The following is a 17,615-nucleotide window of genomic DNA, read 5'->3' as shown; positions in this document are numbered from 1 at the left end:
AAAAAAAAATTAATATCATATACGTAGTATATAGAATACATTATTACATTATGCATATAAAATAATTTAGTATTTTTTAAGTTTTTTACACTTCCTATAATAATGATTTTTTTGACTTTTTTGACGTAAATCCTTGCGCGGTGTAAATACCAATTAATCTGTAGTTTATTATTTTTATTATTATAATATTTTATATATTTGTATTATTCTTTATAAAATTAAAGATCTAGTGAACGTGAGTTTTTCTGTACCAACATAAACATAGGCGTGACATTGACTGCATATGGAGTACGCACTATTAAATCATTCTACTTGTTTTACATATGACCAATAATAAAGATATAACGACGTAATAGTACTGATAGCACGCCATATGCATTCTGTTTCAAAAATATCAAAAATAGGAGAAAACAAATGTTCAAATTTATACAGGATAATTCAAATATATATTCCACACGAGGATTTACTTTACATATACTGTAGAAGTCAGAAAATATAGAACAAGTGAAGATAATTATTTTGTCACAACCATTCTGTTATATGCTCTTATGTTATATTTTGATTTTAGTTTTTTTTTTTTACTGTATTAACAAAATCAAAAATTGAATTAATTTGTCAACTTTGTGAATAGCACAGTAATGAACTACAATCTACGTAAAATTATTCCCTCTGTAGAGAGTATAAAAGACATTTAAGTTTTTTTTTTTTTCAAATATTAAAAGGTAAGTATTTCATACTTAGAATTTCCCTTACAGTAGGCAATATAAAATTTTTATTATATAGTATATATTAATCACTCTTAAGGAAAAACCTACAAAAATACGAAAAAATACATATTAAAAAAAAGTAATTGATATATTAAATTTTAGATACTTGCGACATATATACCAAACTCACTCTAAATTATGAATCAGAAAGAAAACTAAAAAAAAATCGTTAACTAATTATAATTTTATCAGATCCGTTATTTTTACAAAGAAGAATGTTAAACGGAGGCCATTTTTGTCCTAAACCGACACTTAAATTATTTATTAGAAATTGTTTATGGAACTCTTTAAAAACAAAAAATATAATTATTTGTCCACCAAATATAGAAAAAGTTATAAAAAATCAGGATTTATTACACAGATCTACAAAATTTAGGGGGCGAGGGGTACTTGTACTTTAAACTGTAAAGGATGTATCTATAGAATTTTAATGCGCTAAAAACGATTACGTTGTCCGTTTTTTTCCATCACCCTCCATTTTTTAAATAATTGCAAAAACAATTTTTTTTATTTGATTTCTTTATGATTTTTCTGGCTAAAGAAAAAATGATAGCAAAATCAGCTTTACGGTATTTTACGCAAAAATGTTCCTACAATATTGGAAATATTTTTTCGCAACTTATAAAAATGTTTTATGTGAACTGTAAACAAAAAACTTTGATAAAATCGTGAAAATATAATTTAAAAAATGATAACTTTCAAAATAAAACCAAGTAATTCAAAAGAAAAAAATCTTAAAAAATATTTGACCATTTAGGCTTATGGGTGCTATTACACGTGTCGTACGACAAATGTTTTAAACGTGTTGATTGGCTGCAGAATAGAACATTTCTCGAGTCTCTAAAAATTTTCTATCCTGCAGCCAATCAACACGCTTAAAAAATTTGTCGTGCGACACGTGTAATATCGGCCTATAGCTGTATGTTTTTAGTTTAAATCTTTTTTTGAAAAATTAATTTTCGACCATTTGTTAAAAAGTTATTGAATTTAAAGCATAAATGCATCCCGCACACAATTTTTTTACAGTGTAGACGCAAAAAAGGTGAGACGCTTTGCAGCGTCTGTTTAATTATCCGATCGATTAACGAGGATCCAATGAGATCAGATTCTATCCGACGATTTTCCGCCAATTAGAACGCCGACGGGGATATTGTGTCAATTACACTACCCCTAAGCACTTATCTTGCTCGGCTACTATCCAGATGGAGGTGTTAGCCCGTGAAATTCGGTCCTGCCTTAATTCAATAGCTTCTAACTCACGCAGAGCCTCCTACCCCAATCAATTACACGTACAAGTCGCGTAACGTACAAAGTTTCGCGAGTTTCTTTACAAAGACTTCTTTTCCTCTTTAAATCCTTTTTTGATTTCCTTCACATAATATTAGTAATTAAAACTCAATTAAAAATATTATCCTTATAGTATTCTTGAACAGAAATTTAATACCGCATTATATAAAGTGCAGTGCCAAAAATGCTTCTATTTATATATATATACATATATATAAGATATATTTTTTAAAGCTGTTCTAGCTTTTATTATTAAAGATTTATTTGAAAAAATATGTTATCTTATATAATCAAAATTATTTCCCAAAATTATCTTTTAATAAATTTTACACACATTAACTGTCACCATTATCATATGTTTCACCAATAAATTTTAATATAAACTTTAATATAACTTGAATTTACATTAAATTTATTTTTTTTTATAAATTACAAGTCTTTGACATTAAAATTTAATTAATTGATTTTTGCAACATTATTTAAGATCACGAAAAACATCGATTTTATATATTTATATAAAAATTATTATATATATTTTTATAAAAAGAGAAGAAAATAGAGATCAGCAGATAACGTGATAAAAATGAAAATAGGCAATTCTATTGCTGACAATATGTACTCTTTGCTTATTAAAATCCTATTATATGTATGGAACTTCCACTACCAAGTAAAATATAAAATAGTTGAATTTTTTAAATTATGCTTTATAGAACAAAACAAAACTATATGTTATAACTAATTAACTTTATTCAAAGTCCTTTAACAAAATAAAATTAAAGTATTTTGAGTTCCAGAGTTCAATTTAAAATATTTAGAGTAATTTAAAAATTTTTAAGTATCTTAAAATTAAAGTAGAGTCCCAGACAGCACATAGAAAGATTGCAGCAATAATATAGAAATATTTTTTTGCAAAATTACAACATTATAGCAACATTACCAAATGTTGTTGCAACCTTGCAGCAACGATAAAATGTCCACTTTTAGAAATATTACAACTTAATATTGCAGCAATATTATAATATAATATATATATGAGAGAGTTATTACTCGGAAAATAAGTGTACAGTGGACTTCAGGTTTCAAGACTTCACTAGACTTCAACGGACTACATGGACTTCATCGAACTACGTCAAACTTCATCGGACTTCCTTGGACTTCATCGGACTTTACGGACTTTGCGGAATTTGGACTTCCTCGGATTACACCGGACTTCGCCGTACTTCATCGGACTTCGCCGGACTTCGCCGGACTTCGCCGGACTTCGCCGGACTTCGCCGGACTTCGCCGGACTTCGTCGGACTTTGCAGACTTCGTGGACTTCATCGGACTACGTTAGACTTTATCAGACTACGCTGGACTTTGTCGGACTTCACCAGACTTCGCCGGACTTCATCGGACTTCATCGAACTTTGCCGGACTTTGCCAGACTTCATCGGACTTCATGGACTTTGCCAGATTTTATCAAACTTTATCGGACTTTACGGACTTCGCAAACTTTGGACTTCATCGGATTTCGCCGGACTTTATCGGACTTCAAGGAATTCAACAAAATTTAACGGACTTCTAGCGGGTTGTACACCTGAATTCAAGAATGGCTAACCCCTCATATAAATATTAAATATAATATATGTTAAATAATACTTTATAATGTAATAATAATTAATAATTTTTATTTAAACAATCAATAGAATATATGTACATATACAAGTGCCAAACATTAATGAAATAATTATATAAATAAATTTACAATGTATTTTCATTATAACATTATATTCTAGTATTATATGTAATTTATACTATATTATGTCAAATACGTACTATATATTATATAATATATATTATTAGATTAGTAATATAAGTATATATTTATATTATTTTCTTAATTTTTATGTGTGTGGCATTTGTAATCCCACAGATTACTTATTTAAATTATATTTTACTATTTAAAAAGTATCTTAGAATCACATTAAAAATTTAAATATTAAATCTTACAATTAATTATCAATATAATATTATAAACTTGATTTATTTTTAATGTAATTTTAAAACACTCTAAAAATTAAAACTATTTAACTCATGAGTCATTTGTAGAACTGATATATAAATGCTACAAACTAAAAAAAAATAATGTAAATATTGTATTTCCAAATAAAAAAAAACTTTCAAAAATTAAACACTTTTATGACAAATACACTTTTATTTTAAGTAAAATGAAATTAAATAAAACATTTTTCACAGTTCAAAACTAAACACTTTGTGGCGCTTAACACACATTTAAAATTAAAACATTTTTAACTCTTTGAAAAACTGAAACAAGAAATAAAATATTAATATCTTAAAATTAAATACCTACTTTGTATAAATGTAGCAGTATTAAATTTTTGCTTGTGTAAAGAATATTTTATATTTAAATAATACTCACAAAAAATGTAATCTTTAAGAAATAAAAATGTTTATTACTTCTCATCTCCGTTTTTAAATATTTTTAATTTTAAACGTTCAGATTGAACGTTTAGATTAATTTTAAACGTTAGATTGAAAACAGTAAATTATTTAAATCTAAAAATATTACATATGCTACAAGGAGTCGAGCTTTACCAGTCTCGACTGAGGACGATGTTTTCAGTACAAAGCGTAGCTACGCGCGCGAACGCTGCATGCCTTGGTTAAAGGTTATGAGAGATCAAGGGGACTATTACGGTTCTTAAAACAAAGTGAAAATTACCAAAGTAAGCAAATTTACTAGAATATTTATAACTTCATTGGTCAACAACTAGTGAATTTGCTCACTTTTGTAATTTTCACCTTGTTTCAGAAACCGTAATAGCCCCCCAGTGTGCTACCTTTGCTCATGCATTTCGACCCTACGTTCAGCGCATGCGTCAAGAAACATTTACAAGTGCGCATGCGCACCTTACGGAAATTCTATTTAAGATTACCCATTTACGCCCATGTTTCTGGGAGAACGCAAAAATGTGCTTCTATTGCATAAAAAATATTTTCTTATTATTAAATCTGTTTTGGAAAAGATATTTTAAATTCCAAAGATTTAAAATATTTTTAATTTTTTAATAAAACGGAGGCATGAAATAAATATTTTAATATGTATCATAGAAAAAAACTCATTTGGTCGAAATGGAGTTAGCACCAGATTCGATAATTAAAGACTGTAAGCTTATCATTTAAAACGTTAAATACTGCCTGTACTAAATAAAACAAGCACGTCACTGTGACGTGCTATTAACTCGTGATATGTTACGTTTCAGCAACGTCTCAGCTGGTGTCGAAACGTGATTGCCACGTCGGTGACACGTAACTAACATCCAAATTTCTGGTGACGTGGTAATGACGTGTATTTTGTGACTTATGCATTAATTGCGACTTGAAAATTATTGACCAATTTTGAAAAATTAAGATTGGTTTTTACTGTATTATGTACTTAAAATACTTGCTGGATAAAATGTATAATAGTTGTACATTGAGAGAAGAGAATGATTGCAATTACCATAATTAAACTATAATACATGGTTTTCGGTGCAAACTATAAATTATAGTGATTCTAAACTATAATATTTTACCTTTTATGTATAGTTACGTCTATTATGTTTATATGGTTCCAAATATTGGAAGTTTAAAAAGATTAGTTTTAATCATATAGTAAGTTAAAACATCTTCCACTTGATTTTATTTTCAAGGGAATTCACCAGAAAAATTATTCTACTATAATTAAACATTGGTAAAAAATCTCATAATGCTCCGCCTTTTACACCATTTACGTGTTTCCTTTCTTACGACGTATCATATTTTCTGCGACTTTGTGACCAAAACAGAAACAGCACGTCTCTATTTTGTTCGGTACAGGCAGGGAAACGTTAACAACCAAATCGGCCTTTGCTTATGATAATGTCACATATCATAAAGTTACACACTTTTTTTATGCTATTTTTTATTTATTGCCTAAGTTTATGCTATTTTTTATTTGTTGCTCCTTCAATGCACGGATGCCGGTAGTCTTTTTTGCTTCTTTTCTAATATCATTTACATCTCTATTTTCTTATTTATCTCTTGAATATACACTAACAAACGTCAATAACGGCACAATTTTATTTTTAAAAAACAAAAACAATTTAAAAATGAAAATATTGAGAATATGTCATTACTGTTGTATCGCGCTTTACCGTAATACCTGTAAACGACAATGTTCCATCGATGCTTTCGATGCATAAATTGTGAGGAAACATTGCACACTCGAACGTACAGTTTGGTGACCAAGGGGGACGTAGAAGGCGCACGTTTACATCGAGGATAACATTAATTGGGAATTAAGGGCACGAACGCCGGTGACTGTCAGGAGCCACCTGCTACTACTGGCACTCCTCGTCGAGCTAAGGGGATTGATTTATTGTACCCAGGGGAGAAAGAGGGTTTGCCGAGACCGTTTCGGAACGATCCAACCAATGTCGTACCCTTCTGTTAAATAAAATTCTTAAGAGGCGGATACGTTATCAACGATATTGTTTTCTATAGCTATTCTTCTCCTCCGCAAGCGATCGTATCTTCTGCTTTAAATTACATATGATCATACATTTTATACAGTAGTTTGATGATCAATTTTACTTATTTCTTAACATTGGCTAAATAATCATAAAATATATAATATAAAAAATTATATACGTCAAGTCATAAATCGAAAAAAATACAAGCCAAATATTGAAAATTTAAATATTGGAAATTTAAATCAATATTTTGAGCGTGAAAAGATATTTCTACGAAATCTGATAAAACAAAACATTCAATAAATAATTTCTTTGAATAAATTTATATTTAAATAAATGATTTATTTATCTAATGTTAAAAAATAAGTATGAACTTCAATTAAAATATTATTTTTATTTTTTGACAGTCTCAAATTAATTATTAAGCGAAATATTTATGCTTCTAGAAAAGTAAATAAGGAAACTGTAAAGTTTCAAGAAAAATTATTACGTCTTACACTTATTTTGTTTGCATTATGCATATTTTATGGAACATTAAAATCATTATTAACGGCAAAAGATATCTATTTTTTATGTCAAATATTTCTGTTACAACTGTTTTGTAGAATGATAATTATTATCATAAAACATATAATATAAGAAATATATATTTTAATTAATTCATAAATCAAAAAGAACATAAGTCAAAATATCTATACATTGCAATAATGTCACAGGCTTGTCAGAATTTGAAAACATGTTTTAATAAAAAGCATATAAGCCTTGCCATATGCCGTTGCTGTTATGGTTTATATATTTATTAATAATAATTTGTTTACATTGTTTATCGAATCCAGACGTTTCGACCTGCTGCACCGTTTGGGTCATCTTCAATGTTATTTCAAATTTTAAAACGCTAATATTGCAATCAAATGTACAGTAATTACAGTACATAATCAATAATCTTAAATAAAAAAACAATTATACAAAATTTTTGACCGCAAAATTATAATAATAATATAATAATAATATATTGAAAGTTTAAATTAATATATAATTAGAAGCATGGGTATATCGCTTAAAAATTATAATCTGAGACTATTGGCAATAAAAATTATTGTTTTGTTTGAAATTCATATTTGTAATTAATATATTGGTCAACATTTTAACGGGTCAGAAAGAAAAGAGAATGTAAACGCGAAAGACTCGGTAAGTGAAATCCGTAACGCGCCGGATCAATAGGATATTTCTTTCTCGAGTAAAACATACGGGCTGGATTAGAGATGGAAATTGTGGAAAGGCAAACACAAACAGCAGTCTACGATCCTAATAATCCGTAAACGTCGTTTATCATCCAAAAGCGGATCCGCCCTAACTCGAGACCACTCCTATTCGAGGGTTGCGCGCAGTCGCTAACTGCTGTTTCTTATTCACCCTTATACGTGATACATGCATGTTTGTGTACACATGCATATCTTTGTATTATTCTTGGCATACTTATATGTATCGAAACAAATTCTTTTAGTTTTTTGCCGTAGCTCTCTGCGAGGTGAACAGATCTGATCACATCGCAAAGTTAATTTTATACATATGTATATGCATAAAATATTGCCATATATCCCGGTAAAAAATGTTTTATATATATGGTATATACACTACTTAAAAAAAATAAAGAACCCTTTCCAGACATCAAAAATTAGGCTATTTTCAAACGGCTGTAACTCGGCGAAAAATCATCGTAGATAAAAAATGAAAAAAGCATTTTGAAGCTTGAAGTTTCAACTTTAACACTGTATTAACAGATTTTCAAAATTCTTTTAACTTCCTTGTCTTATGCAGTAAAGAAGCACACCTTGTTTTGTTCCTTAAAATTTCGTATCTTTGATATTTTTGCAACTCGACAAACGAACTTTTTTCGAACAATTCAAGTAAAACTTCATAAACTACAACATTTTGCCTACAGAATGTTTTTTTTTAATTTCTCTACGATTTTTTTTCACCGAGTTACGCAACTTTGAAACTAAACTTGCATTTTTTACAAATGATGTTTATACTCTGTGAAAAATCATCGTAGACAAAAAATTAAAGAAGCATTTTAAAGCTCGAAGTTTCAGCTTTAACATACTATCAATGGTTTTCAAAAATTTTCTTAATTTCTCAGTGTTATGCCACAAAAGATACACTGTTTTTTTTTAAATTACGTATTTTTGACAGCCTGTAATTCAATAAAAAAAATTTTATCGACAAATTCAATGCAAGTACCATAAAGTATGACATTTTCTACACAAAATGCTTTTTTTTTAATTTTTGTACGATTTTTATTGACCGAGTTACAAGATTTCGAAAAAATACATTTTTTACAGTACATTTTTATAGTACATTTTCCGAAAAATGACGTTTACCATAAAAACGTTTACAAACAATAATTAATCAGAGAGGAGCAAACATAATATTAAACACACACACACACACGCACACGCACACGCACACATGCACATACGATGTGCAAAAATCCGACCAGCAACTTCCACGTGGTGCACATTGTGTAATGCTAATGTCGGCGATAAACGTTATTTTTCGGAAAAATGTACTGTAAAAAATGTGTGTTCCTTCGAAGTCTTGTAACTCGGTCAAAAAAAATCGTAGGAAAATTTTAAGAAAAGCATTTTGTAAAGAAAATGTCATACTTTATGATACTTGCATTGAATTTGTCAGGAAAAAATTTTTTTATTGAACTACAGGCTGTCAAAAATTAATTTTAAGGAAAACACAGGAAAAGTCATTTTAAGGAAAACACAGTGTACATTTTTCGGGGCATAGCACTGTGAGAAATTGAGAAAATTTTTGAAAACCATTAATAGCTTGTTAAAGCTGAAACTTCGAGCTTTAGAATGCTTTTTAAATTTTTTGTTTACGATAATTTTTCATGGACATCATTTTTTTTTAATGCTGGTTTAGCTTCAAAGTTGCGTAACTCGGTCAAAAAAATCGTAGAAAATTTTTAAAAAAGCATTTTGTAGGCAAAATGTTGTAGTTTATAAAGTTTTACTTAAATTGTTCAAAAAAAGTTTGTTTGTCGAATTGCAAAGTATCAAAGATACGAAATTTTTAAGGAACAAAACAAGGTGTGCTTTTTTACTGCATAAAACAAGGAAGTTAAAAAAACTTTGAAAATCTGTTAATACAGCGTTAAAGTTGAAACTTCAAGCTTCAAAATGCTTTTTCATTGTTTATCTACGATGATTTTTCGCCGAGTTACAACCATTTGAAAATGGCCTAATTTTTGGTGTCTGGAAAGTGTTCCCTACTTTTTTTTAGTAGGATATATAAATTACATATATTTAAATAATTATATATCAAATATATAATTATATATTAAATATGTCATATACATTAAAATATATATAATAATATATGTATAATAGTATATAATTATGCATGATTTATTTTATAATTATATACAATTATATATAAACGTTTATAATTATAAATAATTATATTATAATGACTACATGAAATTATATGCAATTATTATGTAAAATTGTATATATTTTAACCCGTTGTGGTTACACCTCCAAAAAATAATGTAATGGTTACACTAGGTCCAGTTGACCCGACGCAAAAAAACAGTTGCCATTTGCGTTCCTTTTGATGAATCGACTCAAATCCTTCACGAAAATGAAGTTTAAGACTTCTTCTTCGTAATCAAATCGTTTATGTATCCTTTATTAAATTTTTTAATATTGAAACGACACGAGGAAAAAAAATTTTGAAAAATGCCATTTTGTACTAAAAAATTCCTGAAAATTCTAATTTTTGAGTAAAATCAAAGTTATTACCGGGGTTCTACTCCAGAAGTAGTATATATACTTTTAAGGAAAAAATAGTATAATATCGAGCTTTTCAAAAAGTATATTTATTTTGAAGATTGAAGTTGGTAATTGTAATGAAAATCACGAAATGACATAAATCAATGTTGAAGGAGTAAAATAATGTAAAGAAATTTTTTTTTGCGTCAAAAACTATATATATATATATAACTATATATGGCCTTGGGTCATCTAGATCCAGTGTAATCACAACGGGTTAATATATATGAATATATTTGATATATAATTATGCATAACTTATATATAATTATATATAACTATATACATTGCAATTATGCATGAAACATTTTTTACCGGAATATGTGATCAAAGTTTGATGGTAACTATCAGTTAAAAAGTAATCTAATTAAAAAGTTGATCAATATTAAATAATTAAAGTTGACAACAATTGAAGTAATAAAACGATAAGCTCCTTTTTGATACTATCAATAATTAATACATATGTGAAAGATCAAAACGTCGTTAGTCATTAAATTGTAAACATTGCGATTTGTTATTAAATTGTGTATTTTTATTATGCCATTACTCTAACCGGTCTGGCTCACTTAGCCGTTATACACTAAAGGTAAAAAATTAACAACTTTTAACTTAAAGTTAATTTTAAATGATTTAAATTTTTTATTTAAATTATAACTAATTTTAAAAACATCAATTTTATTTTATTAACTTCTTTTCTAAGTTAAAAATTTAATTACGTCAAAGAAAAAATTATAAAAGAAAATGTATATTCCTACATAAAAAACAATATTTCTTTATTTCATATAATCTTAATTTACAAATAAAACATTAAATTTGTTTCATGTATTTCATCATTGTTTTAAGTAATTTAAATTAAAAAAATTACAAATTTTTAATGTAAATTAAAATTTTTAATCAGAACAATGCTTTTCAAAATTAATATTTAACTTAATTTAATCTTAATGTAACTTTTAATCAAATTAATTCATATAACTTTTAATGTAAGTAATTTTATAAGCGATTAACTTTTACTTAATTTAAAAAAATGTATTAACTTAATATATTACTAAACCTTGTATATGGCCATTAGTGTACAGTATTAGACATCTACTATATATTTTTTCCACGTACACATTTATCTGGACTTTTATCCATTTGTTATTTCTTAATTATATCTTCACTAACATTATAATATACAAGGATTCTTAAAATAAAAAATTAATTGATATTTAAATTTCTGTTAAAATTTCTTCCAATAAAAAACTTTTTTTTTAAATAAGTATAGGACGTAGATGTACACTATAAAATTTAACATAATGCAATTGTTATTTGAATATTTTGTGTAAAATTAATAGTCAATATTTCTTAACATTAAAATAACATAATTTATTGATAAATAAACAAATAACATAAAATGTAATTATAAAACATAAATTCTTAAATGAATATCCTTATAATGAATAAAATGTAGGTACGTATCAATATATTATACATATACATTTACTTAATTGAAAAACTTTCTACAATTTATTTTCAAATTGAGCCAAAGTGTCATTTTTCATAATATCTATGTTAGTGTACAACATACTTATCTATTAAATTAACACAAAAATTTGAGTGGATCGTTTGATACGTATCAGAAAAGTTTCTGTTATATATCAGAAGATTCAATTTTTTTATCAAGATTTGAAAACACTACAAAAAGTAGAATTGTATTGAATCAAAAAATGCTTCCTCATTTTAAGCTCGATGCAAGTTTCAATACGCTAGTGTAAACGCGTAATTATTTATGTAAATGGATATTTTATTGACGCATTATAAAAATGGAAAACAGAAATTTTGAACAATGGTATACAATTTTGTATACAAATGTATGAAATTAAAACACAACGTTATCAAAATATACAAAAAATTAAAAAAGCAGGCGGTGATGATTTTTCATCTTGCACTCAAATCTCATAGGCAGAGTTATTCTCGTAAGGTCGAGAAACGATGCGAGATGAACGCCTAAATCTTTGCAAGATTAGATATTAATTTTTTCATATGGTTCGACAACATTCCGTTTCAATATTATACAAAATTTGAACGTATACTATTGTTTGTAAATTTCTTTCTTGTCCATTTGTGTGAACAGAACATATACTTACATAAATAATTGCAAAATTATACGCGTTCATGTACCGTGTTGAAACTCGCATTGAAAATACAGTGAAGACATGGTAGAAAGACAAGGGTATGCTCTTGCGCATCGTAAGACGGCTAGCCAATGAGAAGCTGTATCTTGCTCACGCTAAGTTAGGTCACATTAAGCGGCAAATTGAACTGTTCTAATAATGGGAATTTTCCAACAAGCGACACAATTGATACAGCATAACACAGAAAATCATTTTATCGTTGTTGTTCAGTAGTAAACTTAATTAACTTTTTTATTAATTAACTTTTTTATTAATTAACTCAATAATATTAATAAATTTTGCTCAGTTTAATATTAATTCAATATTAAATTACGGAAAAGTGCATATCTTAAGATATTTGTTAACTTTCGTGATTTTTATTTATAACTAAAAATTTATTTTTAATTAATTAATATATATTTATACAGTGTAATAATTTATTTTAAAATAATAATTTATACATTTAGACTAAAAAGTGTTAAAAAACAAAATTTTTAACAATATATATTTTTACAATTCACAGTATTTATATATTATAACGAGAAATCAATGTACAAGCAATAAATGTTTAATAAATATTTAAGAAATACTATTTTCGCCAGGGAGATAATAAGCACGAGTGACATTGTTTTGTTGGCATATTATTTACATATTTTGCAGTTATTAATATTTTAAAGAAAACAAAAAAGTTAATTCGATGTTAAATTAATTAAATTTACTTATCATTTTTTAAATCATAATAATACGAAAAATTAAATTTTGGCAAAAATATTCAAGTACATATAAGAGCATCTAATAATTATACTAATCAAATAATAGTAAAGGTAAATAAATTGGTCTTTAACAAGCAGATTAAATGATGTGGCAATCAATACATATTTATTTTGAAGAAACAATATACACAAGTATAATAGTTGTTGCTTGTAAGGCTTACAGAAAGAAACTGACCTACTAATCAATTTTTTTATTTATAAATTTAGACATTTTTTTTTATTTTTTTTTTTTCTGTTTTGTAAGGCAATGGTTCTATTAATTTCTCGTACTCGAATAAATGTTCGAGTACGCACTAAGCACAGTATCATCTCCTCGGGTATCTTTATTGGATGAATTAATGCTTCAATTCTTTTTTTCTTTTTTCTTTTTTTTTCTTTTTTCTTTTATGCATATTTCTTATGATACAACTTATTGTACTAAAAATATTAAAACGCCATAAATTCTACATTTTGAAATATTATGTTACATATAAACTGTTAAGTAAACAAATACTTATATTTCATAAATTAATCTGAACGATTGAGCAATTAATTTCCCCCAAAAAACATAGAAAAATAAAAATAATGTCAATTAGATCAAATTTGTTATTTTTTGGTCAAATCATGATGAAAAATTAAGTTTAATTAATTTTACATTATTCAAATTGACATTATTTACTTTTCTGTTCTCCTTGGATTTTTAATGTGTTAATGTAAATCAATGTCATCTTACCGGTCGTAACATTTATTCCATCTCTGCATACTTTACGCCACTCCTCAGCAAACGGTGCATTTTTCGGAAATGAGAAATATTTAATCACTAAACCTTCTTTTTTAGTTTTCCTGTATGAATTAGTGCAACCTTTTATTGCACAATACATTTTTTCAGAAAAGTATTAATGCTTTCCGACAGTAACTCTACAACGTTATTCGTACCTGCTCCTTGATTTTTCGACAATAACATATGTCATATGTATCACGCATGATCACGCTTTCGATAGCGGACAGCCACATGTTATCGACTTATAGAGTCGAAGCGTTCGTTCAATTTTCGCGCGAATGTGACGTCAGCTTGATACATCACGTGATGCGCAGAGAGGTCTTAAGGCTGATGGCAGAAAGCGAGATGTAAGTGCTTATGTCTAACGATAGTCTGATAATATTTAGTTATAACCCATTAAAATAATATTTTAATATTACTCATCTTGTCTGTTCGCGCATTTAATAAATGAAACATTCAACATAACACATCTTACATCCTTACGGCTTTTCTCTGCCTTACCCAACGTCACGTTACGTTACGTCACTTCTCTTACGTCTCGTTCTCTGCCATCAGCCTAAGGCTCGAACCCCGGAAGAGCATACCCTTGTCTTTCTACCATGGTTGCATCCACTTCAACGATGTGGAACGAAAATGGCGGCGGCCATAGAACAGCTGATTAATATGTAATGTCAACTCAATAGTAGGTTATTCTCGTTTTAGACCATAGGTTAGATTTGTAGGGAAGAATGCTAGGAATTGTTTTATAAATAAATGTAATAAACAAAAATGTTTAACAGTTTTTTAATAATATAAAGAACCAATGTTAATAAGTATAATAAAACGAAAGAAAGTTATATTATATATTTGTTTTATAAATAAAAACATAAATATATACTTTTTAAAATATATTAATATATATTATTATTTAAATAATCGATTGCCTATGGGCACTTTTTGATCCAAAAGACTTATTTTTGAATAACCGTATTTCCGTTTTTTTATTATTTACATAAATAATTTGGCGAATTCGAATATATCGACATAAAACGTAATAAAAGAAATTGCACGGTTTCGTACGTTCTGCACATATTTTTGAAATTTCTAAGTTTTTATAAGGCGCCCATATTTCTATCATTTCTAATAAGTGCTCAAATAATTGAGGATGCAAAGCACATCTATCAAAATGTGCTTGCAAATAAGCTTCAACCAAAGTAATATACGTAAAAATATTGTTAGAAGGATTCTCCAAAAATCCAAACGAAAGTGCTTTAGTATAAAATGAGTTAGAACCATTGTCGTCAACAGTAAAGGCCTTCAAACAGTTATTGCAAATGAATTTTTTTCTTAATACATAAGATATTGCACTTCTTAAGACATTATTAATTACATTACATTCCAATCCATTTGTTATTGGCAAAATATCCGAATAATCTTGATTATTTTCGTATATGTGTGAATACATGCAATCTTTGGCTGAAATAGATGTATTATTTACATTCTCCTTATTCTTATTTGTTAATGAACTCAAGAAATCAATATAATACTCGTTGTCATCATCTGCATAATTTTTTTTCTCTTTCTGGGTATCTATAAATTGGCACAATGTAACGAGGCGGAGACAACGTTCAGCTTGTAAAGCTGTTGGATTTATATTTCCTTTTCGACGCAACGTGGAAAATAAATTTTCAATGGCATCTTGATTTAGACGAGAAGTTAGAAAGAAAAGATATCCATTTTTAAATAAATATTCAGTCAATGTAATAGTGTTTAAAGCTGACATTTTTATTCCAGTTTGAACTGGTTTCCACGAGTTACCAATAATTATATTTTCGATTAAATGTAAAAAATCGTCAATAATACCAATTTTTAAGTTTCTATTACTTGGAGTAATTGCTTCATTTTGCTTTCTGCTGTTCATCGCATCAAACCAAGCCCGTACTTTTCTAAGAAACCAAGCTGTAGTTTTAGCTTCATTATCTATTAATTTCAATTCTATCAATGTCTCCAGAGCAGCAGCTGTTTTTACGTTGAATATATGTGCTGCAGCTGCTACATTCATTTTGTTAAATCCTGTTGGGTTCACAATGTCGGTAGTTATTTTTGGAGCTAATTTTAAATTTTTACGTTGCTGAATTACATTTAATTCTTCGAGATATTTAAATCTAACTTCATTGCATGGCAAATTTTCTGATTCTACAATTGACAGTGCTATTGTAATAATAGAATTGTTAGTTAAAGCCATCCGTAGGTTTTTCAATAAATGTAGTATATCCGGAAATATATAAAAATTATCATTAGGCCGTATCGAATGCATTACAAACGGAGTGTTGTTATTTCTCGAAACTTTAATTCCTAAATTGCGCCATATCGCTTGATTTTTTGGACCCATATCACAAACTAATCCATGGACCTTGTAACCTATTTTCTCTGCTTCTTCGACAATTTCAAACAGTAATTGAGTCATGATATCATCATTTGAAGACTTAGATGTAAGATGCCATGAAACAATTTGTTTCCAATTTTCGTTTAAACCTCTGAGCATAAAAACAACAATAGAAGTGCTTAACTTTTCTATCTCATCACACGTCGTTTGTCCAACAAATGATCCTATGGCCAAAAATGAAAAATATTAAAATGTTTATTGATATGTGCAACGTTAATTGATAAAAAATAATCATTTAATAAAGAAATTATTAGGAAATTACAAAGACGGAAATTTGGTAAATCAGGAAGGTAATTTATGTAAATATATTAATATGTATTCATATGTAACAATGGTAATCTTTTTATAATTATATATAAACAATTTGTACATATTTAATATATATAAACCATTTTTCCATACACTTAAATTATAATTAAAAACGATTATTAAGATATATGTACTTCATAATCATTTTTTTACTTTAATATTTTTTAAAAGCTTATGGAGAAATATTTTTTAATTGATATTTATATATATATATATATATATATATATTGTGTAAACGTGTTGTTTGATAAGTAGACAACTTCCATGAATCCTTTGTTATTTATAAGTAAGGGCACTCGTATTTACAACATAATTTATATGTACAATTAAACGGTAGCAGATCATTGTTGTCCAGTTTACAGTTGTCATTGCATACTTTCTACAGAAGTTATGCTAAGACAATGAATTTTAATTAATTTTGTTGTGTGTAATATATATATATTACACTATAATAACTGAACCTCACTTGCCCAAGGAACACAACATAGTCAAAATGACGTCATTTTGACGTCAAAATTACATCACAGCAGAAAACATCAATATGATGATTTTTGGTTACAAAATTTGACTATTTGTTGACGTCTAGAGATCGTTTTTGTAACATGGCGATCTAATGGCAAATTTTATTTAATTATAAGAATTTTATTTAATTATAAGAATAAAATTAAAAACATGATAATTCTTCAATAAAATATGTAAAATTTATTGGAATATGTGATATCATTATAATTCATATATGTATATAAATACAATAAGTATAATATATATGCTAGCTTTAAATATTAATGGCTCTACAA

This window comes from Solenopsis invicta, chromosome 8, assembly GCF_016802725.1.
Source record: "Solenopsis invicta isolate M01_SB chromosome 8, UNIL_Sinv_3.0, whole genome shotgun sequence".
NCBI lineage: Eukaryota > Metazoa > Arthropoda > Insecta > Hymenoptera > Formicidae > Solenopsis > Solenopsis invicta.
The sequence above is the reverse complement of the archived record's forward strand: the minus strand, read 5'-3'. Positions refer to the sequence as shown.